Here is a 26,299-nt window from a genome sequence, read left to right on the forward strand (position 1 = left end):
TTTGGGTGGCACTAAGTAATATGAGAAAGTAGCCTAAGAAAACAGTAGGGACATGTTAATACAATATATTTGAGAGAGAGAGAGAAAACAGGAAAACAATTTGGAATAAGTTATCCAACCATGGAAAAACTCTTCCCATTTATAAGCACCTTGCCATGTTAGAAAAATGGTGTCCTGCTTCATGAATAATGTTGTGATTCTTCCCCACCCTTGTGATATGTGCAAAGCAAGATTAACTGCATTGGCAATATTTGTGTCAGGATCATACTGATTAATTTAATATTCTGATTGGATGAGCAGCAAAGTTGTAATGGCTGTTACTTTCTCTGGCAAGAGGCTCAGATAAGGTGATAATGAGATTAACTTCGGAGGACCTGATTTGCATTGTGTTGTATTTAATTACAACTTTGACACCACATCGTATGCATTACAGATCGGGCAGATAGGTCACTGTTTATCCGTTACTTGTAGAAGCTATCATATTAGTTTGAATTTGCAAAGCTATTTTTTAAGGACACACTATAGCAGTCTATGCTGAATATCACAGAATACACCCATGCACCCCCAAGGAGACAATCCACAGTTCCCTTGTAATGATTGAGAACTGCACATGAACCCCTTGGCCCCGCCCATTCATTTCAATGGAACTTGCATGAGACATTTAAACTAGGAGAGTCAATCAAAGGTAACTTGTCGTTTATTGGCAAAAACATCACAAGATCATAAGCAAATATCAGACTGCAAGTACCAGGATTATCGATACCTAAGCAATTAGTAACATGCACTTTATGACCAAACTCCATTTCCCAGTTTCCATCACAGTGGAAATCTGCCATGAGATTGCTGGCTTGTCCAAATGAATATAGTGAATATATTGAGCTTATCAATAGACACAAAGTCTCAACCTAAGCATGATCTCAACCACCTGACCTCTTAAATGCCTGGCCCATAATCTCCCTGCTTCCAAGGGAAATAGCACTGCCTGCTTCCAAAACTCTGCTTTGTGTCTACTGCCTACTCTGTTCCCCTTTCCCTTGGGACCAGTGGTCTTCAACCCTTTGTGTTGCACTTCTTTCTTTAAGATCTTTGCCTTCACTAACCTGTCTTCTCTTGTGTCTCTGCTTTTCAGCCTAGCGTCTCTCTTCCTCCAGCCTATCTGTCTCTGGACCATTAGCAGCTGTATTCTGAGGTGCTTGTCAGCGCAGTCTTTAGCATATGTGCCACGGGGATGCAAAGATCCTCCCTGCGCCGCCAAATTTAGTTCAGCCCCCAAATTATCTTTTATTATGCTTATGTCAGGGACGCGGGTGGCGCTGTGGGCTAAAGCCTCAGCGCCTAGGGCTTGCCGATCGAAAGGTCGGCGGTTCGAATCCCCGCGGCGGGGTGCGCTCCTGCTGCTCGGTCCCAGCGCCTGCCCACCTAGCAGTTCGAAAGCACCCCCGGGGGCAAGTAGATAAATAGGTACCGCTTACCAGCGGGAAGGTAAACGGCGTTCCGTGTGCGGCTCTGGCTCGCCAGAGCAGCGTTGTCACGCTGGCCACGTGACCCGGAAGTGTCTGCGGACAGCGCTGGCCCCCGGCCAATAGATGTGAGATGGGCGCACAAACCCCAGAGTCTGTCAAGACTGGCCCGTTCGGGCAGGGGTACCTTTACCTTTACCTTATGCTTATGTCAGACACCACGCTTACGCCTTATCTCTAGTTTACCAAAGAAGGGAGGAAAAAGAAACAAACTTTTTTATTTGCTCATTTATTTGCAATACACTTATACTTAAGTATACAACACCACCACACTTGAAGTTATAAGTATTGTTTAGGCACCTACCTAGGAGAAACATCAGTCGTGTCAAAGGTGTCGCTGACCCCACTGCTGCATAGCAGCACAGCTCAATACAATACGTAACATAATATTTTGATGTAAGAGTTAATTTCGCGTGCACGGCACCATTGTGAATGACAAGCACCGCCGCTGGTGCGGCACATGAGTGCACAAAGTCAAAAGCCCTTTAGTGAAACAGTAGGTATACATTTCGGTAATACCTAAGTATATATGTATTTTGTTTTTCTAGCCTGATCAAAATTATTTATCATTTCATAACAGGTAGATAAGAGCTTATGTGGCTTCAACGGTGGGCACCTGGCACTCCCCAGAATTCAGTGCCTGGGTGCCCCACACCCCTTGCGCACCTGGGTAAAGATGGTCCTGGTGCCTGTTTCCACTTAGCTTTCAAACCTCAGTCACTCTGCTTGCACCTAACGTGACTCACTTCCTGCCACTACTTCCACAGAATTCACCTTATTTGCCAACATTTTATGGGCTGATCCTTCCCCATAGAACAATCAGAATGTTTATTCTGTAACATCCCATAACATCACAAGTCATCCAGTAGGTGGAGGTCTGCAAGAGGCAGGTAGGAAACATTCATAGTATCTATACAGGATTTCAATATGATACCTTTTTTTTGCAAAACTAAAAACCAACAACAACAACAACTCATTGTGTGATGACAATTCAAACTCTGTTATTGCTAGTCTGTAACAGAGTTAAGGTTCTTCAGAACATGGCTGTTGAGTTCAGCTGAAACCCCCTGTGTGAATGTCAGGTATGGAGTGGTTAGTTGTGGGGGGGGGGGGAATGTTGCCAAATGTTTCAGATTTCCGAGTGAAGTATTTCAGTATCTGAGAAAAGTCTTCCGGGTGAAATTTCACCCCTACACAAACTTTGCAAAATGGAATTTATAGTAATGGTTTATCAAAATCTGGAGCACTAAGAGAAACTATTTTACCCATACAGATTAATATGCACCAATATTGTTTTGCCATTTGAAACAATCTAAACCCAGTGCTTGACTACTCGAAAACTTGCATTATCAACCAATGTTCAACAAGCAGGTTATGGTAGACAGGAGACTGCAAATCAAGTAAAGCTGCAATCCTGTGCATAGTTACCTGGGAGATGGGATAGGAGTTAAATTCAATTCAGTTCAAATTTAAAGCCAAATTTATCAAATTCACACTTGCCAAAACAATGAGAATCGAAACAAAGCCATTCTTTGCATTCTGCACTTATACTGAATTTTGTGGTGCAGTGACAGATCCATGAATGTTAACAGAGTGTGAGAGCAAAAGCCTCACTTGATACTACTAGCCTTTCATTCTCTCTTTCGATCTGTTAAATACTTTCAGGAAATGCAGTAAAAAGCCAACTTTGTCAGCTCTCACTGGGCTGTTCCCAGATGTTTTAGATGGAGCGAGCTTGTGGAACATGATACTTCATAAATACTGCACAGTGTATCTCCTCACCGTATCTGTGACCTCTGCATCTTGGAAGCATAACTTCTAGCAGCCGTTTATGCTCTTGAATTCCTATTCTGCCTTGCACATCATCAGGATTCCCAGCCACGTTATAACTGCTTCTCTGTGAGGTTACTGGATACTGACATTTATCAGTGGAATATTTTGGCCCCAAGTATGCAAAGGGTATACTTGAAATCAGACTTATAAACCAGGGTTGGCTAGCTACAAAGGCGACACTTAAAACTTCCAAATATAACACACTCATAAACCAAACTGGCAATTTCCAAGGTTTGTTGGCGCTTTCTTCAAACCCAGGTATAGTAAACTCACAATTTATGTGGGAGTTACATTCTAGGGATCATGCCTAAAGCCAAAATTGTGTGTAATCAAAACACATTGTGGGTGTCATTGCCAATGTCTTTTTTTCCTGGACGCCTGTCCCCTTTCCAGCCCCTTTTGAACAATAAAAAAATATTATTATGTTGCCAAGTGCATGAAGTTGAATGTACAAGTTAAATGGCTGTAAGCTGTAGTCATACTGCCTACTCATGTACACTGGTATATGTGAGGAAGGCACAAGTGTGCATTTTGCCAGAGAGAAAGAGTCATTGAGAAACCAAAATTGGTACACTCAGCACAACAGACAGTTGCACAACCTTCATGTACGACAATGTCTACAGGTGTACATGTACATCATTGAAGGTAAAATGCAATCAGACCGTAGCTTTCATTCTGACATGAACTCCATTCATGCAAATGGCCTCACCAAACTGTAACGGTTTTGCTATGAGACTGAAAGATCTGCACTACCCTGTTCACAAAGATTTCCTCATTTGCTTCAACGTAACGAACAATTTTTGCACATTCTTCCTTTGACAATAAGGTTCAGTGACAACTTTTTTGAAGCCTGAATCACATTACCATCTGGGCAACCTGATGGGAGCCACATGCCAGTAGAGCAAACAACACAACTCTTACCACTACACATCCCAGCCATACAGAAGCCAAAGATTTCACCCGCACACATCTCTCCATTCTTCATCCAGGCCAGCAAGAGCCATTATTAAGGACACATTCCAGCCAGGCAAAAGCACATAGAATCACAGAATCATTGAGCTGGAAGGGACCACAAGTAATAATAATAATAATAATAATAATAATAATAATAATAATAATAATTTATTATTTATACCCCACCCATCTGGCTGGGCTTCCCCAGCCACTATGGGTGGCTTCCCAAAAAATATTAAAATACTGTAATGCATCAAACATTAAAAGCTTCCCTAAACAGGGCTGCCTTCAGATGTCTTCTAAAAGTCTGGTAGTTTTTCTTCTTTTTGACATCTGGTGGGAGGGCATTCCACAGGGCAGGTGCCACTACCAAGAAGGCCCTCTGCCTGGTTCCCTGTAACTTGGCTTATCGCAGTGAGGGAAACACCAGAAGGTCCTTGGCGCTGGACCTCAGTGTCCAGGCAGAACGATGGGGGAGGAGACGCTCCTTCAGATATACTGGACTGAGGCCGTTTAGGGCTTTAAAGGTCAGCACCAACACTTTGAATTGTGCTCAGAAAAGTACTGAGAGCCAATGTAGGTCTTTCAAGACTGGTGTTATGTGGTCTCAGCGGCACCTAAAGATATGTAATCAAGGTGCCTGGCAAACCTCCCTGGGGAGAGCATTCGACAAGTGGGGAGCCACCACATAAAAGGTCTGTTCCTGTGTTGTGACCCTACGGACTTCTCATGGAGGAGGCACACAAAAAAGGGCCTCCTCCCATGTTGATGGCAGGATCTGGATCGGTTCATATGGGGAGAGGTGGCCCTTGAGGTATTGTGCTCCTGAACCTTTTAAGGCTTCATAGGTCAAAGCCAGCACTTTGAATTGGGCCTGGATTTGTCAGTCAAAAGGAGACCATCAGAGTCAGGTCAAGGCGGGTCTTCCTCAGATGTGAGTTACTCAGAGTAGGAGCAAGCACAGGATAGAATGCAGCAAAACACAACTCAATGCACATAGCAGCCACTCCGGAAGCGCTTAGTGAATGGGACAGCTCCTTCAAGAAGAGGCAGTCCTTTACCTATCCTGGCCTCAAGCCTTTATTTTTCTCCCCACACACAAGATACTTAGGAGTGGTCATGCAATAGGTGACACCCTAATCCCCACCACCATCACCCTGGTGTGTTTGCTTTGCACTTAAGATTCATTTTTTACATTTGAATCCTCCATCCCACCATATGCAGGGAATAGTGCTATCCCATTTGATCCCCACCAATTGTGGTAAGGTAGAAGAAATGGAAAGTGAGCTAACATAGCCGACTAATTTCAGAGGAGTAAACTGGGTTGGTCTATTGAAGCTGGCCAAGAGTTTGAATGCATCCAGTCCAAATCCCATTATTCTGTCCACTCCATTTACTATAGGGAATGCAGATGCAGCAATAATGACAGGAAACGATATAAGGGACAAGGCAACACCGTCCTTTGCTTATTTAAAAGCAGGTTAGCAGCCAATAAACCACAACAGATGTGCATTTGTTCCATTGATTAGTAGTGTTTGTGTTGGGCAAAATGTCCTAAGCCATAGATTTATGAACCTAACAATGTTTTCCAGTCACACCACCCTGGACATTATGCATCTGCCTGCCCGGCACAAGCCATTCCTTTTGTCATGTGTGTTTGTTTTAAAATGCTGGTAGGAAACTCAAGGCATCTTGATTATTAAACTGCAGAGACTTGGCATTTGCTACCATACAGTCACAGCTAATTGCCTGAGACTATTTACATCCATCAGAGCAATGTTTTATGGCTTTCGGACTCAGTGTAAAATGAATAAATAACATCGCTCCAATCACTATTCGGCTTTATTACAGGAGATGTGGCGCATAATCTGAAAATAATGTGACGACTAAAGTGCCATCAGACAATGGACATCTGTCAAGCTACAGGTTCAGCTTGATAGTTCCCACTCTGGGCCATTCATAAGCCTCTCCTGCCCGACTAGTACTGTAGCAAATGATCTCTTTGTTTTTTAACCTCTTTAAATGCATCTTTTACTCCTTCCTCCTCCCTTTATAAATACTGATATATATCTTTTCCAGATGTGGGAAGGACAGAATGTTTGCTCAGACTAATCACAAATTGTGTTGCATGATATTTGCACAACTATCCTCAAACTGCAATTTACTGTATTTTAAATAGCAATTGATCCTTGTAAATAGTAATTGTAGATGATGTTTATTTCATTTCTTTATTTTGTCAAAATACTCCTTGTTCAAACTCCAAGTGCTTGTGTCCAACAATGTTTGAAAGCAAACATTGTTATTTTTTTTAAAAAAACCTTGCTTTTGGGAAGATCCAGAGTATTGTCTTCCATAAATGTGTCCGATCAGGACTGGGGAGATCCAAGCACAAATGCCTCACTCCAGCATGAGGGTCCTGGGTCCCTAACCTTGGACCTAATCACTATCAACTTAACATAGAGGAGGGAGAAAGGTTGTTTTCTGCTGCTCCAGAGAAGCGGACACGGAGCAATGGATCCAAACTACAAGAAAGAAGATTCCACCTAAACATTAGGAAGAACTTCCTGACAGTAAGAGCTGTTCGACAGTGGAATTTGCTGCCAAGGAGTGTGGTGGAGTCTCCTTCTTTGGAGGTCTTTAAGCAGAGGCTTGACAACCATATGTCAGAAGTGCTCTGATGGTGTTTCCTGCTTGGCAGGGGGTTGGACTTGATGGCCCTTGTGGTCTCTTCCAACTCTGTGATTCTATAATTCTATGATTCTAACTTCCCTCACGGGGTGGTTGTTGTGAAGATTGAATGTATGATGTCTTGAACTTCTTAGGGCAAAAGTGCTTGATCAATCCCCTTTCCCAAGGAACTCTGGGAAATTTAGGTCTGTGTGGGAAATAGGGATCTCCTAACAACCCTCAGCACTCTGCAGCTTCCCAGAATTCTCTGCGGAACCCATTTTGGTTTAAAGTGGCATCATGGTAGGAATGTAGCCTGGGAACTTGATCTTATTTCAACACTGGCAACAAGACCGCTTCCTTCCCTGCACCTGAAGGCAGCAGGCTAGCATAGCAGGCTCAGAGATGGGGGAGAAGTTCTATTAATGTTTAAAGGTGAATTTATTTAATTCACAAACTGAAATACGGCTCCCCTTTGAACTTTGCGCTTCTCTGAATGTTGCAATGCCCTTTCCCAGCAAAGTTACATGTATAAAAATACATATGTTAGGGCAAAGTGTGCACAGAAACGCATACATTAGTGAAAATATCATACAAAATGCATTGTATTAAATAAAATTTATTTGCTGAAATATGCATGTTAGGGGAAATTGCATGCAAAAATATGTGTATTACAAAAAATGTGCACTACAGTACTGAATAATTTTCATGCAGTTGTTTTTTTAAGCTAACTGATGTGGGAAATTGAACTTAAAATAAGAAAAAAAAGAGAAACAAATAGAAGTGAAATCGACATTTTGCCCATCCCTACGTGGCACACACATCTCTGCTGCTAGAGATCGCAGTTCATAGTAGGGTTCGCCCCTTGGGGAAGATTAAATGAATACCATTCCCCCCTTCACTCCCTTCACCCCTAGTTAATATACTTTCATAGAATCCCCAGAAAAATTAGAAACTCCTGTGTTCTTTCATAGGCTTCTGATCCTTATCAAACCCAGCCAGCCAGCCAAGAGAAGTTTGCAAACTCTCAGTTGTTGGATGCAGAATTAATTCTTCTTCTTCAATGTTTCTATACTTTATAGCAGGCATAGGCAAACTTGGCCCTCCATATGTTTTGAGACTACAATTCCCATCAGTCCTGGCCACTGGTCCTGTTAGCTAGAGGTGATGGGAGTTGTAGTTGGAGGGCCAAGTTTGCCTATGCCTGCTTTTATAGGGTACCTGAATCCTTTCCAGAAACAGAGTGTTATTTTGCAGTCAGCTCAACAAGTGATATTTGAAACATTCATAACAGAGGATATTTGTCTTGTCTGTTTATAATCCACTATAAATACAGAGCAGGGCTATCAAGAGGAGATAAAATATTATTTCCCTTATTTCATAGAGAGAATAATAGCAGCACACAAGTACTAGGTCTGAGATATTTATTTTGAAGAGAGTAAATAGTGATTATTACTGGCTTGTTTTACAAGATCATGTTCTCCCATATATGAGGAGGGTTTTTTATGCAATTGAAAATCAAGATTTTAAATCATTCAACTTTTTTTTTACTGACAGTTATGTTCCATAAAATTACTTTGAATTGGGTTGTCATTTTGAAAATACTTTTATCTATATACCATATCCATCTCATAGCACTTACATTTCTAGATAAAACCTGACAGGATGTATTTTGATTTTATCATTTCTTAATTTAAATCACTGTATCCAATGCAAATACACATTTTGACATTTGAAAATTCTCCCTCAAGTTCCTCATGCAGAATTCTGAGGACAGGAGAGAGTTTAAGTGTCAGCTTATCATACTCAAGGAGCTATTTCTATACAGTGGTACCTCAGGTTAAGAACTTAATTTGTTCTGGAGGTCCATTCTTAACCTGAAACTGTTCTTAACCTGAGGTACCACTTTAGCTAATGGGGCCTCCCGCTGCCGCCGCCGCGTGATTTCTGTTCTTATCCTGAAGCAAAGTTCTTAAACCGAGGTACTATTTCTGGGTTAGCGGAGTCCGTAACCTGAAGCGCCTGTAACCTGAGGTACCACTGTATAGTGAACTCCTGGAACAACTTCCTGGACACAGTGTGGGGGGAAATTAGTGAAAGCCACTAGCCGCACTATAATTGGTAGAGGCGGAATGAGAGAGCATCCAGTGATCAGGATCCACCATCAGACTAGGTTCGTATGTGAGAACTGTGGGATGTAAACACAGGAGCAGTCAATGACAACATTCCTAGAGTGTACATGGAGAGGGATGTCTGTCCAGCAAGCAGGTAAACCTCCTGGGGACGGACTTCCTCCGCATGTGACCAGAGGTGGGTCACAGAGGTGGGGAAATTACCAGAGTAATTATTATAGAGGTTCTAGCGAACCTGTGCACACGTTACCATTGCAAACTTAAAGGGGAATGTTTATAAACTCTGCTGATATTTTGGGAACTTGTTAGCACAAATTGGATAAGGATATAATTAGTCAATATATCCTTTCCTGCACCCCAGAACATTCCCACAAGAACATCCCTGCAAATGTTAGATTGGAAAGTGCATAGCAAATATATATTCATAGGATGACCTTGGAAAGCCATAAAGAGTCTTTGGAGTAAAACCTGGGCTCAATCAGCCTTTTACCTCAACCACCATGCCCACTAGGATATTTTTCATGGCAGTACTCACTAGTACCCAAGTACAGATGCCTTGGTGTTTTGTTTTGTTTTTGCTGCCCAGGGCAGCCATTTTGTGCTGACGCCCATAGCACTTTTATCAAAATATGAGTACTGGCACCTCATTTGTTGTTTACAAAAAAAGAGGCACTGATACCCACATTCATCCAGCAAAGGTCTAAAATGAAATTTCACAATGGTTTGAAGATACCTTCTGTGGTTTCATGTCTGAAACAATGTCAGTTGAGGACAGTCCAATAGCTGGATGGACAAAACCTACAGTAGGTACACAATATATGCATTGATGCACTGATGAGCTTGGAAGTCAGGTAGGTTATAGCAGGTGGGAGCAAGTTCTGCAGTGCTACATAGAATGTGTAATGGCTATGATATACTTTGGAACCCTATGCATTTAAAGCAAACATCTCAAAATATTCTGGGAACTGTAGTTTGTTAAGGGTGCTGGGAATTTTAGATATCTGGACAGTTAACTACAGTTCCCAAGATTCTTTGCAGGGGTGCTTTAAATGTATGGCATGTACACAGCCTTAGTTTCTCCATGGGATGTTCTTCTGGGGCTAATGGTCATGCTTTTTTCAATTTTGGAGAAATTACTGGAGGGAAGTACTAGAAACTGAGTGATCCATTTAGATGAGGCATGGGGAATATTTGGATGTCCAGATTTTGTTGAACTACAAATCCCATCATCCTTTGCCACTGGCCATGGTGGCTGAGATGGATGGAAGTTGTAGTTTAGAAACATCTGGAGGGTCACAGGTTCCCTACGCCTGAGGGCCTAATCGGTGGTGGCGCCCACCCTGTGGAACACCTTCCCATCAGATGTCAAGGAAATAAACAAATATCTGACTTTTAGAAGACATCTGAAGGCAGCCCTGTTTAAGGAAGCTTTTAATGTTTTATGTCTTGTTCTGTTTTTAATCTGTTGGGAGTTGCCCAGAGTGGCTGAGGAAACCCAGTTGGATGGGTGGGGTATAAATAATAAGTGATGAGGATGAGGATGATGATGATGATGATGATGAATGTCCATATTCCTTGCCCGTTCCTTGTGATTAAGTTTGTACATGGGGTGGAAATGGTTAATGTAGATTGACCAATGAGAAAGCTCAGAGGCGGAGCCTACCTGGTTTTGAGGCTCAGCCCAGGGGTTTATCAGGGAGAGAGAGAGGAGTGAGGGTCAGACAGAGGCAGTAAAAGTCGAACATAGTGGTTGTGACAGTTAGAGTGAGAGACAGGGGTATAACTGAGAAAGAAGGCTGTGACAGTGTGAGATAGTGCCACACCTAGCTAAGGGCACACATTTGAGAAACTGTTCTGAACATATTTAAAACTTGTTTGTTCTTCAATAAACTTTAATCTTCATTGTTGACTTTACAGCCTGTCTGAGACTCAGTATTTCACCAGAAGAAACCTGGTTGGTGGCAGCGGAAGAATAAAGCAGTGGTGTACAGGTCAATAGTCTGTGAAACGACCAGGGGCTCTGTACGAATGCCACAGTACCAAATATACAATACCTGTCCTAATTGTAATTAAGGCATGCAAATGCATGTAACATATGCAGCAAAGGAGTAAACATGCCAGAAACAACTTTTCCCTTTCCATATGTATGGGGTAAAATTTAGTGGCCGCATTCAGTGGCCAACTTATGGAGGTAAAGGAGACGAAATCCAAAGTTCCATCCTTGATTCCATCTAGTTGTAGCCAATTCATGCTTGCCAGAGCATTTTAAAAACAGTAGCTAAGGGGCTGCCACAGAAGTTAATGGACTGATCCTCTTCTGACTCCCTATAATTTGAGCATTGGCTACAACCCAATCAACACAAATTAGGCACGTTTAACCAAGTGTCAGATCTCAAGCAACCAAACAAATCACTTTGTTTTGCTAAGCTGCATCTTCACATATTCTGCATTCAGATATCGAGATCGACGACGTTCCATGTGCATTTCTACCTTGGTTTAAAGCAGGCTAGGGAATTACAAGCTGTAAAACACTGAAGAGGATGAGATGAGAGGACAGGGAGATGAGGGCGAGATCTTGAATGCTGCGTTCCATCAGCAGGCATAATTAATAAACATGATTTAAAGTGCACACAAATAATAAAGTTTTGACGATTTTCATGATAGGGATGTTATTAAACATAAATCAGGACTTGAAAGAGCTCTTAGTTCGCCGAAAACTTTCAAATAATGATAGAGTGTAGCTCTGATTACAGTAACACATTAAACCGGAGTAAGACTTCAAGTACATTCCTGTTCGGCTAGTCATAAAAAGAGATCAAAAGGAAAAAGAAGACAGCCTGATAGGTGTATGTTAATATCAAGCTAAATGTATTCGCCTGCAAGTCCAGCTTCATTTTAAAGTTCTTTTACTAGTGGCATAAATTTATAGAGAGCAATGTGGGGTGGGAATCCACAAAGAACGTTAAGAGGGAAGTAACACGAAGCTATCTGACTGCATTTATTAAAAACAGGGGGAGAGGTTAAGAGAAAATGTGACTTGGGCATTTGCTGAAAGGAACAGGTAACACCTGGAAAGAATTGGCTCTAAAACTATCTTCAGAATTCTCCTCTGTGAAATTTGATGGTTCATATCACCCAAACGACATTCACTAGGTAGTGGTATATTGGAGGACTATTCCTCAAATATTTGATGCCATCATCTGTAGCAGTAAGCATGTCAAATATCAAAATGTGGGCAGAAGCAGCTCACCTGCTGGGTGACAATGCTAGCTTCCCAACTAGTGAAGGGGGAGGGGGAGAGGTACTGCCAAGAGCACCAGATTGGCTCCACCCGTGTGCTCATACAGTGCCAACCTGTCCACCTCACCCCTTTGCCTCCATCTCCCAGTAAGTGACAGAGATACGCTTGCTGGGAAGCTAGACTTGCGACTGCTGACATGCCCTACCAACCACTATTTGACAGTCGAGTCCCAATAGAATTTAGTAAATTCTATAGTCTATATTCATTCTACCATTCTGACACTTTGATGTCACGATTTTAATTATGGAAACCTGAATGTAGAATTTCATGGTTAAATGTTAACATCAGCATCCAAATTGCTACGGACTGCTTGTTCTCACCATCCCAGAATGCAGATCATTGGGTCTCTTTTACGTTTCCGCAGTATTTGTTAAAGCATTCAAAGGATGTCGAACTCAAAATGTTTGTCTCAAGCAGACATTTCTGCACCCCCGAACCTCCACGTTTCTAAAAAGACTTGTGACGAAAATAATCCCTGTCGAGACACATAACTCCTCCCTTTGCTACAAAAGTTGGACGTCACCCACCCCACTGTCTTCTGAGTGACAGCAAGATTTCTGGGGTGGGGTGAGGTTCAGGCACTGTGCTCCTTTGAAAATCAAGACGCAGAAGAGACTGTTGTAGTTTTAAGGGCAATATAGAAATTTAATAACGAACAAACAAATATTCGTTAGGTAGTTTAAATGTTGGTTAAGCTAAAATGCCTGTTTCAAAACATGGCTAAATTTCATTACTGCATTTCACTGGCACCTATTAGTTATTAAGTTTCTCCTTTGCTCAAAGTGTTCTCTCAGGAAATCAGTGTACAGTGGTACCTCAGGTTACATATGCTTCAGGTTACATTCGCTTCAGGTTACAGACTCCGCTAACCCAGAAATAGTGCTTCAGGTTAAGAACTTTGCTTCAGGATGAGAACAGTGCTTTGGCGGCGCGGCAGCAGCAGGAGGCCCCATTAGCTAAAGTGGTTCTTCAGGTTAAGAACAGTTTCAGGTTAAGTACAGACCTCCGGAACGAATTAAGTACCTAACTTGAGGTACCACTGTACCAGTCATTTACAAGCTCTTGTTACAAGAAAGGCAGCCAGGTAACAAAGGAACTTAAGGCTCCTGGAGGTTTAACAGTGACATGGAAGGCTAAATTCATAATTTCCTCTTGCCCACAGAGCCCTGCCCTTCCTTGCATCAGGCTAACCCCTAATCAAATGTTAGACTGGCCAGATTAAGAGCAGAATCTGCTGCTCAAGCATAGCTAATCTGCTAAATTCTACATATTCATTTATATGTTGATTTTCACACACACACACCCCCACAATTAATGCATGTCCAAAATGCAAGAACTGTCGGCAAGTATCACAGATCCTACACATCTAGTGAATGTTGGGAACTATGAAGGTAGACCAGTGAATGCAGGGTAATACCATAATTTTAGACAATCACCAGGTGCATGCACAACCAGTAACTTCCCTTGTTGCTTGGTAGTGACATCTCTGTTTTGGCCAATCACTGTAAACACCCTACATAAAGCTCCCTAAGATTTTACACACTTACAAACACACACACACACACACACACACACACGGAAACTATGTACAAAATCAGTACAGCTGATTAAGTTAAGCATCAGATGTGATTTCAAGCCCAGTAACGCAGCACCTGCTTTTTTTTATAGCCTGGAAAAAAGGCTATTTGAGGAACTGCAGCATATCTGTGGTTTGTACATCAAAGGCAGAGCTAATTAAATTATATAAACTAGTAAATCACATGGTTCAAGAGAGAGGTCTCATTTCAGAATAACAGCAACAGAATCTTTGATAGATCTCCATCTTCCCAGCATTATTGGAGCCTTCTGAAACTCACACTTCTTCTTTCCCCTGCACTCTCCTTTCCTGTGCAGCAGTTTCCTGTCCTGGGGCCCTGGGGGATGCTCTGTAGCTCTCTTCTCCTTTGACTTTCTCAATGTGCAGGGAGCTAGCATAGCATAGTGGCTAAGAATGCAAGCTGAGAAGTCATCAGTCCAAACCTTATCCAGCTATGAACTCAGAGTGGCCTTGGGTAGAGATGGATGCCACTAGTCTATGCCACTTTTGCATGTGTACACTCGAGGCCTGGAGGTGAGTTTAGACCTTTTGAGCCTCCTTGATTCCAGCCTATGCTCTGTTCTCTTTTTAGGACAACTGCAGACCCTTAAAGGGTAAATGATTCAGGTGCTACGGCTTCACTTTGTGGTGTGCTCCCTGCGCACCGGCAAAGTAGTATGGGAGGATCTTGCTCCTCGGCCCCAGGGAAAGTCAGCTGTATTCATGGTCCCAGAGGCCAGAGGCAATGAAGACACAGAGACAGAGGATGCAAAGTCACTGGCCAAAGAACCAGACTGGATATCTGACTCTCAGCCTGAGGCTGGTGATCAGAGAGGGGGTACTGAATCCATGACTGGTGGACAAGAACCTGCAGATCCTGCAGCCCCAGGGCACATGAAGCCAGAGCTATGGGCCTCAAGGGCACCTTCCTCTAGGCCTGAGGAATGACGTGCACCCCAACCTACCTCATTGGCCCAGTGGCACACAAAATGCATCAGATGGGAGACCAGAGAATGCAGATGAAGCGCAGAAAAGGATGGCTTTTTAGGAACTGCTTCTCTCTTGTAGGGGGTGGAGCCTAGGGCTTTATCCTCAAAGTGCTTCATAAATACTTCTCTAAGTTCATTTCAGTAATGACATTTGCCAGTCACACACTAACAAAGCTGCTGCCTTTCTGAGCACCTAGTCTGAAGAACAAAAGTCACCGTATTCTCAATTTAGACTGAGAGCAGAATTCCATTTCCAGGCACACCAAGAAATATATTTGCATACTGCAAGCTAGGTAGATTCACATTGTGAATCAGATCTTATCGAATCTTGATGCCATCGGTAACTCCAACATGTGGAAAGTTTGGAATCCTAGATAAAAGCATCCTTAGAAATGTAAATTGTTAATCAATCAGGGGCTTTAATCTCCTCACTGAGTTTTGTGAATGTTCCATTTTATTGGCTTTGCACGTTGCACCATGCATGAAAATAATTTTGAGCGCAGGAAAATGCTAAGATGACAAAAGATGGGTTAAAAGATGGAGCAGCACACATACTTCCTTTAATCAGTGTGGCAACCAACGTACTTGGATTGATCCGTACATAAATAAACATGAGGGGAATCTACTTTATTTTTTAGAGGGTTGATGTTAGAATTTCATTCAGTTGCCAAATTTATTTTATGGATTCAGAATGCCCTACCTTTCAGAAGATCTTGGGATATGATTTAAAAAAAATCATCTTACAACCATAATAGGCCAAAGAACCCACTTTCCATTGGCCTCCTTCATGAAAATTGGCAAGAATCAACCTTGCTTTTTAACCTCCCACATCTCCTAGCTGGCAGCCATTACACTGAGACAACTTCCCAGAATGCAACAGAATATTGGGTTATATCGGAGCAATTCTGCCTATAGAAAAGCTGCCCTAATATGACAGGTTCATTAAAAAAAACAAAACCCTCCTGTCATGCTTATGTTTATCTTTCTATCTTCAAAGTTGGTGAAATTTTGTACTAGAGGCCTGCAAGAATACTGCTGATTATTCTTGACCTCCAAATCTCTTTAAGTGACTAACTTTTCTCTATCAGTAAGGAAACCCAGAATCTTATTTTGAATAGGGATATCACTGTGTGCAGAAAGCTCTTTACTGAACCACTTAAATGGTTTTGATCTGTCTTGGAGATATGCTATATTCACTTCCCAAGAAACCTTAATACATCACCTCATGATTGCAACCTTAGAATCAAAGCTCTCAGTTTCACTTGTAAATATACCCCATCCCCGGAACAGGTCACAAAATAGGGAAGGTGATGCCTGTAATAACACTTTATTTACTTTGCACCTCCCCAATGAAATAAGTTGTCTCTTTAAAAAGAAAAGAAAAAAGAATACAGCAACACCACATGGTAGCTAGAGAGAGGCATCGCCAGATTTTAATCAGATGAATTTTAGCAAAAGTAGAATATGAATAATTGCCTATTCAAATGAGGACAATTAGACATTATTGATCTGGTGCTGAAAATGATTCCAATTTCAGCAGCTCTGCAGGTCTTGCAGGTGCAGAGGTTTGAATCACACACCCTGGCATTTGAAGAATCTATGTATCCTTTTAAAAGCTTGCATTCCAGCTTGAGTGCTAAAACAAATGAAGGAATAAAGCTTACATATATCTTGTGGGGCTGGCTTCCTGCAGAACCACCCCCTTGAGAAGGCCATCTAGCTTTAAATTCTTCTAGAGGTGAAGTTTCAATACCTGCTAGAGGGGCTACTGGAGGTTTAGATAACAGATGGATTTAGATATGCACCCCCCAAAAAAACCCCAAACAGCCATTTGTATATCTCTTGTTCACTGTCATTCTGCAATATCCTTCTTTACTAACAGAAGAAGCAGAGTTTTCTGACCCAGACTTCTGCAGAAAACAAGAGTTTTTTGCTCCAGATATTAAACATGGCAGCTTCATGAAATGTTGCATAAAAATAAAGACTTGAAGCAAAAAGACCATATTTCTTTACATTTGCAAGGCACATCAACAAAATCTCTTTTGAGGCAAATGGGTCTGAATTACTACAACCAGCAATATTTCTGTTACTTTGGCGATTCGTACGAGTCCCCACCATTTAAATCTGAAATATTTCATCTTCTTTGGCAGAAGGTATGTGTGTGTGTATATCTGCTCCAATGCAAATAGAGACTAAAGGGAGCTGTTCTCTGGCAAAAGCGCTGAAATCGTTTTTGGACAACAGTTTGCTACATTACAAAGGCACCACTTGAGTCTCTGCTTCGTTGCATCTTGCTACAAAGGCACGGTTGAAAGCCAATGCTACAATGACTTGCTGGAGCCGAACTACTGCCTATCTCCATTAGAGGGTGGTCCCTCCTCATCATGGCTGAATCCCATTAGCAGAGCGAGAGAAGGCCTGCACTGCAGATAGTCCTGCTGTATTACGAAGCAAGCAGGGTATTTACACTTCACCCTCATTTTTTTTGCTGGATTGCATCAAAAAAAGAAAACCACCTACAAATTACACATGTAACATACCCTTGGAAAGCAAGTGTATGGATACAGAGAGAGCATAGCAAAATCCCTACATAAAGGACGTTGAGCAAATATTCTGCAGTGTATCTCTGTGTTTTGTAGGGACAGACAAGTTAGTCAATTTCCAGTCTGGGTCATGTTCCCAAGTGTACAGTGGCAATGCTTTTCAGACGCATTTTCACATTAATCTGTGTGTGTGTGTGTGTGTGTGTGTGTGTGTATGCGCGTGCAATATAAGAGGTGACCAAGGATGTTAAGTTGTGTTAATTATCTCTGTTCCCATCACATACAGGGAAGTGACTGGATCTGATTTGACTTGCCCCATTATGTGTTAATTTAAACACACCAAATACAGTGGTACCTCGGTTAAGAACTAAATTCGTTCTGGAGGTCCATTCTTAACCTGAAACTGTTCTTAACCTGAGGTACCACTTTAGCTAATCGGGCCTCCCGTTGCTGCCATGCCACCACAGTGCAATTTCTATTCTCATCCTGAAGCAAAGTTCTTAACCAGAGGTACTATTTCTGGGTTAGCGGAGTCTGTAACCTGAAGTGTCTGTAACCCGAGGTACCACTGTACAAAGACACTCACATAGAATCTATTTGTGTGCCATCTATTTTAGATTCAATCTGCCATATGCACTTGTATAAATGTGAAATATCTAGATCTACAAATGCCTACACAGCATGCAATTTGAAGCAAGCTATCAATAAATTACTATGCAAGTCATCTAAAAAGTTACGTCCTAGGCAGAGCTTGGAAAGTTTTTTTAAAAAAGGAACTAGTTCAAGTTGAACATGTCCAAAAGGGAAATAATTCCAGTTCATTTCTGCCCCTTTACAAAATGAACTCATCCAGCTTATGTTCAGATCACAGCTCCTAATGATTCTCACCAAATAATGTTTGCCATTCAGAACGTTACAAGCTGCTGCACCGAAGTATAAAATATTCTTTTAAAGACTAGGAAAAACATATAAATAACATATGTAAGAAAATGAACCTGAAAATGAACTAGAAATCATCTAAATTTCTATCTCAATATGAACTTAATTCACATTTAGTTCGCCCCCAAGTTCTGTAAACTATCATCCAGTGCATTCGGTGTGGTGGACTGAAGGCTGTGGCATTTCCTCCCAATGGAGTTTCGACAGGAACCATCTTTGCTGCAGTTTCTTGCTCCAGCAAGCATCTTATGAAGGCTTTTTGTTTCAAGTTATTATTTTTTTATTGTTTCATTGCTAAATTTTCTGCGTGGCTTGTTATTATGTGCTAATGGAAGTGCTAATGATTAAGCAGTATATAAAAATCCTAAATAAGTAAGTAAATTTCATTAAACCGAACTAGTTCATTCTGAGCACTGGTCCCTAGGTGGGTGTGCTAATAGGATTGAAACCTACGCACACTCAAATGAGCCCATCTGGACTAAAAGTATACTTAAGTTTCATTCATGTCAAAGGAATTATATGTGCTTTCCTTTTTTTCAGGAATGTAGCCCTAGTCTTTTTCAAGGTACAACATTTGGCCTGGCTGTGACTACCTTGGTAGAGTTTAGGCCATACAAATGACACATGAAAGGTATGGATGGAACCCACAGAACCACAGTCCTGTATTTCCCAGCATTTGGGCTGATGTCAACCAGCCTGAAAAAGAGGAGACTTTCGCAAGCATAGTTCATGTTGTTTGAACTGCATGGGAATCATTATTATTATTATTGCTTGACTGCATTTATATACCCTCTTTTTCTCCAAAATGCTCAAGGTTCTCTCCTTCCTCATTTAATCCCAACAACTCTGGGAGGTAGGTTGATCTGAGAGGCAGTGATTGGCCCAAGGTCATCCAGTGAGCTTCATGACCAAGTGAGGGTTTGAACCCGGGTCTCCCAGGTCTCTGTCCAACACTCTAACCACTACACTACATTGGTTCTTTGTGTAATTATACTTCACATAAACAATCTGCTCTCATGCATTTGATGCAATGTATGAATAGGTTTTTGTTACAGTCATTAAGAGTTGAGTCCAATGTTAGTTATACCCAGAGTAGACTTGCTTAAATTAATAAATATGGCTGAACTAGATCCATTAATTTCAGTGGATCTACTCGGAGTAAAATTTAGATTCAACCTAAGGCTACAGTCATATAGCCTTATTGAACTCAATAGAATTTCCTTCTGACCAGTAGACTTCAAGATTGTGCTATAGGTGGTATACATAATATCAAAGGACCTACATATTCAAAGCAATAGTATGATGTAAATGGAATATTTTGTTTGCCTTCTGTGAACATACTTTCTGATACCTCTATTGATAGGCTCAGATCACATGTCCCATCTCAATTTCCTGCTGTTATGAAAACAAAACAAACAAAAGGGCTGGTGAGTGATTGCAGAATTTATTCCATTTCCTAATATTGAGGGCCATACGACAAACTCAGACAAGAGGTTTTCTCAATTCCACAGTATGACGAATGCAGGTGTAAAAGCACATGCACACCTTCAAATATAAAATCCTATGCCTTATCTGACAAGCCTATATTTAGGGAACCAATACAGTGTTCAGTTGGCTGGTGTGGTAAGATCACATTTTCAGCAGTTTTAAGCAATTACTTCAGGATCATTACTCCCTGCTCAGATTTCAAAGGAGCACAGAATTTGGACCTGCTGTTCACTAGATTAGCCTGCCCCTCTGCCAAACATACACCAAAAGACCACAATGCAATTGTCATAATCTCTGCAAAATGCACAGTTGCTCGGTGCACAGCACAGCAGAATCCCTATGGGCCCATATGCAAAGTAGTCTCCTTATTAAACAGGGCCTCTTATTAGAATCCATCCCCGATTAGAATAAGAGGCAAGGGGCTGCTGTCATCAGCCTCTGAAAGCCCCACACAGCTGTTGTGTGCAAGAGGCTTAATCTTCCTTCGCTTCCCATGCAAGCCTTCGTTCGTAATTGGCGCCATGTTCTTTCTCTTTTCTCTCTCTCAAATTACATTTGAAACTACCTGGAGAGCTTTCTTCAGGCTGGAGCGTGTGTTGCTCATCATACACATGGTGTGAAGTTCACAGATGAGAAATGTGAGGGCCTAAAATAAATACTATATGAACCCTGAGATGTGTGGTGGGCCCTCGGGAGCGAGCAAATGAAATGCCTATCAGTCTCTGACACAGCAGACGCTCTCGACAATTGGCAGCTTCATGCTTCATTATGCATGGATCAGATATATAGGTATGGCCTCAGGCTAACTCCCTGGTATATGGAAGAGATGCATCCTGGGGAAAGGCAAATGCTCTTTGCCCATGAATTAGAAACATGAAGGGAAAATGGGGGAGGGGGAAAATGTTGAATAGTATCTGTCTGTCTATCTGGAGAGGGCGAAGGAGAAGATTTAAAACACCTTTTTGTCTCAAAATTGGCTTTATAGGAGTGTATTGCACTTTTCTGTGAAGCATTTAAAAAAAAGCTATTATTCATTCCCACCCTGTTTACACATATGTTGCAAAACAAAAGCAGTTGCTTTAGTTTCCTTCGCGCATTCACAACTACAAAAGATAACCTTAAAAAAAAATTAAAGGTGGCTTGATGTTTATAACAAAGGGTCAACAGTCAGGGCTTGCCAAATTTTTGTGAAATCTGTTAAATATAGTTAAAGACATACCATGTTGCCGTAATGCATAAAATTGATTTGAGAGGCCTAGCTTCAGTCAGACAAGATTCACACATGCCCGCTCCATGTGAGAAAGAAGCAAGAGAGCTTGTAACACACAGATCCAACGGCTCTAATTAAACCAGAAATTGATAGAAGTAAAAAGGCACACGTCTATTAACACACCCACCCCATATCTCTGTATAAAGCTACATTTACCAGTTTCTGAGAAATTCCTGGGAATCAGAAAAATGGAGGGGGGGGAGACTATGTATACTGGCAATTAAGACTCACCTACAAAATTCCTTCTGAGATTTCAAACAGCTCTTGTAAATTTTAAATATTCTGGCCACAGTCCAGCCAAAGTTGAACCTGATCCACTGATTTTACACACACCAAGTTTTGTGTTAAAATCGATGCTCGTTTTGCTTTGGTATCGTATCAGCCCAGTGTTCCTTCACTGTTCCTTAGAACGGAGAGTTGAAGATTGTCTGAAGTGAGGATCAAAATAAATCAATGCAATCCTACAAAGCAGAGATATTTAAGAAGTTAAGCCTTCAATGGGCAGTTTTTAAAGTGAGAAAATAAACGGGAAACACCACTCATGTCTCCCTCAATGCTCTTCCCAGTGTGTCCAGACAAGTTGTGGTTAGGAATGTAAAACCTGAATTTAAAGAAAGTGCATCTGGTAGAGATTAAAAAGGATAAAGGAGGGAGGAATCGGTTTGATGTGTACTTCAAAATGCTGCTCATAATGTAGGTTGTTCTGTTACTTGAAAAGAGGGCATTGCGGCCCTTTTATGTCTTGTTTTTAATCCTACACTTTTAAAGTACCTTTTATTTGCTGCTACTGGTGTAGAATTGCCTTCACCTCTGGCTTTAAATCCAGTGTGAGGGACTGACTTTTGAGTGGCTTCCTTTGAATAAGCTTCTGAAGTCATATTTTATCTTCTGTTTTACCCATCAATAGTTAGTGGAAATAGTTTCCCTCCACTGAATGGCACCTTATGACCCAGACATTCCATGCATATACACTGCACATCGGCTGACACTCTCTAATGCTGTTAGAAGAAAAGATTTAAAAGTGGGGGAGGGGGGGAAATTTGCTGGCAACCCAAATTTTAGGAGGCATGCCAAATATGTGCTGTTTGAAATATATTAAAATCAGTTTATCCTAGGCATTTGCTTTAAGCTTCATCAAGCATTTGGGGAAACAATTATTTGCCACCTAGTGCAGCACCTTTCTGTAATCTTAAATAAGTAAGCTCTCTTTGCTTTAGAGTAGATGGGCAGCAGAAATGCATGATAGCATTCATAAATGCTTTCTCTAGACCATCTCAAAGTGGCCCGTGTGTGCTTGAACTGGCCAGCATGTGTGGGAACACAGACTCAGTGCTGTACACTAAGCAAAATGTTCGAATCCATTTGGATTCAAGTGTCAAAGGCGCAAGCCGAACCTCCTTCAGTTATCATTCCATTACAAGGTGGTATACTGGAACCTGAATTTCATATGGAAAAAAGTCAAGAAGGTACTTGCACAGGACTTGCACTTTGGATATTTGTCCCATCAGGATATTCCCATCCTTTTTCGTGCTCCCCCCTCCATGGCCATAGGATTTTACAACACACTTCCATTGTTCAGCTCCAGGGAACCTGTGTAAGGAACGTCATACAGATGTGGCAAAATATATGGGGAAGTTTTAAATTTTCGATGTCTTACTGTGTTTTATTTGTTAGAAGTTGTCCAGAGTGGCTGGGGCAACCCAATCATATGGGTGCCATATAAAAATATTATTATTAATAATAATTTATTATTACTACTACAGGAGTAGGTGGTGATGCCCATGGCTTTGAAAAGTGTTACGACAAATTCAAGGATGATAGAAGTATCCATGATAGCTAAATGAGGTTTCCATGTTTGGAGACAGTATACCTCTGACTACCAGATGCTGGAGAGAAAACAGATTGCTATAACCCATGTGTTCAACTTGAGAGGTCAAATGGCTTTCTCTCCCCCCCCCTCTCCCATTTGATGCCTGATTTCCCTCACAGATGTCACTAGTAGGAGGGTATTCCTACTCGATTTTCGAGTACTTGTAGATCAGACAGGAGAGGGGGATGCAGCCTATTGCATACGATGGGCTGTGCCCAAGTCATTTAGGCTTCATAGATCAAAAGATCCTTATCAACAGCGCCAAGAAACAGCAAAGATTGAGTAAAGGGGCTAATTTAATTACAACACATGATTTTCCACACCATACGGGAGGGACGATAAAAGTTGTTTTCAGATTTTGATGGGGAGTTAAATCCCACTGCTTTTTGCAGATGGGTTGGAATTTCCCCTACTTGCTTTCTGTTCGGTATATGGTTGTGTACATTTAAAGCACCCCGCCCCCAAAGAATCATGGGAACTGTAGTTTGCCACCTCACGGAGCAACAATTCCCAGAACGTCTAACAAATGACAGTATTTTTTTGGGAGGGGGATACTTTAAATGTATGGTGTGAACTCAGTAATAATACAATTTCTCTTTCTAGGTACCTTACAGACTTCACAGTCAACCCCACACAACCGCTGTGAAAATGAGAGCAAAGGCCCGTCACTTTTTATGGATACCTTCAGCCTGCTTTGTGACCATGGGGACCGCAGGTCTGCAGTTCAATTTCAGCAGTGCATCACTTTTAAGGTGAACAGAATCAGAAATGTTTAAAATGAAGCCATCCGTTCTCCCTAATAGATACAAGTTGAGATTGCTCTAGGGGACATGAACTTTCATTGTCAGAGGCTGCATTCCATCTAATTTTATCTGCTACATTGCAAACATTTCTTCCTTCAGACACAATGTTTTGAACATTGAAAGCAACCCAAGAAAGGCACATTTCTTAAGAAATAAATCAAATGCCTCTCAGTTTTCCCTAATACCACAGCAAAGTATCTTAAGGATAACATGGAAAAAGGTAAGGGCACAGACTAAGAAAATAGTTTTTTTACACTGTTTTTCCCCCTATAGCTACAAAATTGACACAGTAATCTATTTCAAAAATACAGGGTTCGGGTGGGTATTTTGCTTGTTTTTGTTTTAAATGTATTCATTAATACACTGATAAAAGGAGAGGGAAGATTTGCACCATACATTTAAAGAGCCTAGGACTTGCCGATCAGAAGGTCGGTGGTTCGAATCCCCGCAACGGGGTGAGCTCCCATTGCTCAGTCCCTGCTCCTGCCAACCTAGCAGTTCAAAAGCATGTCAAAGTGCAAGTAGATAAATAGGTACCACTCCAGTGGGAAGGTAAATAGCATTTCCGTGCACTGCTCTGGTTCGCCAGAAGCAGCTTAGTCATGCTGGCCACATGACCCGGAAGCTGTACGCCGGCTCCCTCGACCAATAAAGCAAGATGAGTGCCACAACCCCAGAGTTGGTCATGACTGGACCTGATGGTCAGGGGTTCCTTTACCTTTACAATGCATTTTAAAGCACATGGCTTTCCCCAAAGAATCCCGAGAACTGTAGTTTGTTAAGGGTACTAGAAATTGTAGGCCTCTTAGGAGAAAAGTATAGGTCCCAGGATTCTTTAGAAGAAGCCATGTGCTTTATACGTGCATCAGATGGTGTGGATCTGCCCAGAATGGACACAGCTCAGTCACAGAGCAAGGAATTTTCACTCAGCCAACTGAAACAGCAGTGAACACAGCTACTGTCACCCATTTGCCAGCTTTGTTTAGATTTTCTCTCTGAAGTGGCACGCACTCTTTGTAATTACTGGGTCTGCAGAAGACAGTGAACCTCTGCCTGTAGAACACAGAAGTAATAGATTTAGCAGATTATCGCACAGGCCTAATCCCTTCATTCTAAAACTCGCCATGCAAGTAAATAATTGGCTAGGCAGGGGGAGGGGCTACTGATCAAAGGGCCAGCATAAAGTTTCACCAGTGGATTCATGCTATTAGAAAGAGGATTCTGACTAAACATCGGGAAGAACTTTCTGAAAGCAAGAGCTGTTCAGCAGTAGAAGGGACTCCCTTGGCAGGTGGTGGACTCTCCTTCCTTGCAGGTTTCTAAGCAGAGGTTGGATGACCATCTGTGATGGATGCTTTAGTTTCTTGCATTGCAGGCCATTGGACAAGATGACCCTCAAGGTCTTTCCAACACTACAATTCTATTATTTATTCAGTGCAAACTTCCAAGTCTCCCATCTAACTTGAGTAGCAGAGACAAAACGTTGCCATGTTTATGTATACATTTACCTAGACAAGGTTATGCACATTTAAATCTCTTTGGTATCAGTGGGAGAGTTTTATGCCTGTGTTTCAATTTCTCATTCAAACCAAGGGATTTTAAAGTTTGGATGAATCAAACCCTACTTTCTGCAACTTCTTGGTCTACCTCTCTTGCAATCTCAATGAGATTATGGGCTTGATTCTCCATGGTTTCTGCAATGTAAGGTAATACAGCGGTACCTTGGGTTACGTATGCTTCAGGTTACAGATTCCGCTAACCCAGAAATATTACCTCGGGTTAAGAACTTTACCTCAGGATGAGAACAGAAATTGTGCAGTGGTGGCACAGCAGCAGCAGGAGGCCCCATTAGCTAAAGTGGTGCTTCAGGTTAAGAACAGTTTCAGGTTAGGAACAGACCTCCAGAACAAATTAAGTTCTTAACCTGAGGTACCACTGTACAGAGATCAATTCCCTGCAGTGATTTACATCTGACCCATCCCCTGATCCTCTGAATGGACCATTACACATGAAAATGGGGCTATTTTTGTTAGGGGCTTGCTGCAGCTGCCCCTAACGGACAGGTCTTCTGACTCAGATGTTGCCTCTTGGCGTGTCACAACTCAGCACATGCCTGGTCACCTTACTACCAGCGGACAATTTGATTTCGCATTACTTAAATGAGTCTGCAGGTTGTAAATGAGCAATGGCTCGATTTTCTCATCTCTGGAAGAATGAGTAACCTGATGTATGTATGACTCTATAATGCCAGGAAAACTGCTGACCCCAACCCTTCCCCAAGTTGCTCTGAATGGTATCATTATTTTTCTGCATAGCTCATCCACCTGCTGTCGTAAGCTATAGGTGAGATCTACAGATAGTATTATGTTATATCTGCAATATATCTCTTGACACTAAAAGTGATGGGGACTGAT

At 41.7% G+C, this 26,299-nt stretch overlaps 2 long non-coding RNA genes across 2 annotated transcripts in view; one reads left to right on the forward strand and one right to left on the reverse strand.

Annotated features, from left to right (window-relative positions):
- LOC309528344 overlaps positions 1–26,299 on the forward strand; it is a 1,081,412-nt gene that overhangs the window by 705,095 nt on the left and 350,018 nt on the right. The window lies entirely within an intron of this gene.
- The window catches only part of LOC309528343, a 414,681-nt gene that overhangs the window by 247,681 nt on the left and 140,701 nt on the right, over positions 1–26,299 (reverse strand). The gene's annotated exons all lie outside the window — the stretch shown is intronic.

Source organism: Podarcis vaucheri (genome assembly GCF_965113315.1).
Source record: "Podarcis vaucheri genome assembly, chromosome: 3".
NCBI lineage: Eukaryota > Metazoa > Chordata > Lepidosauria > Squamata > Lacertidae > Podarcis > Podarcis vaucheri.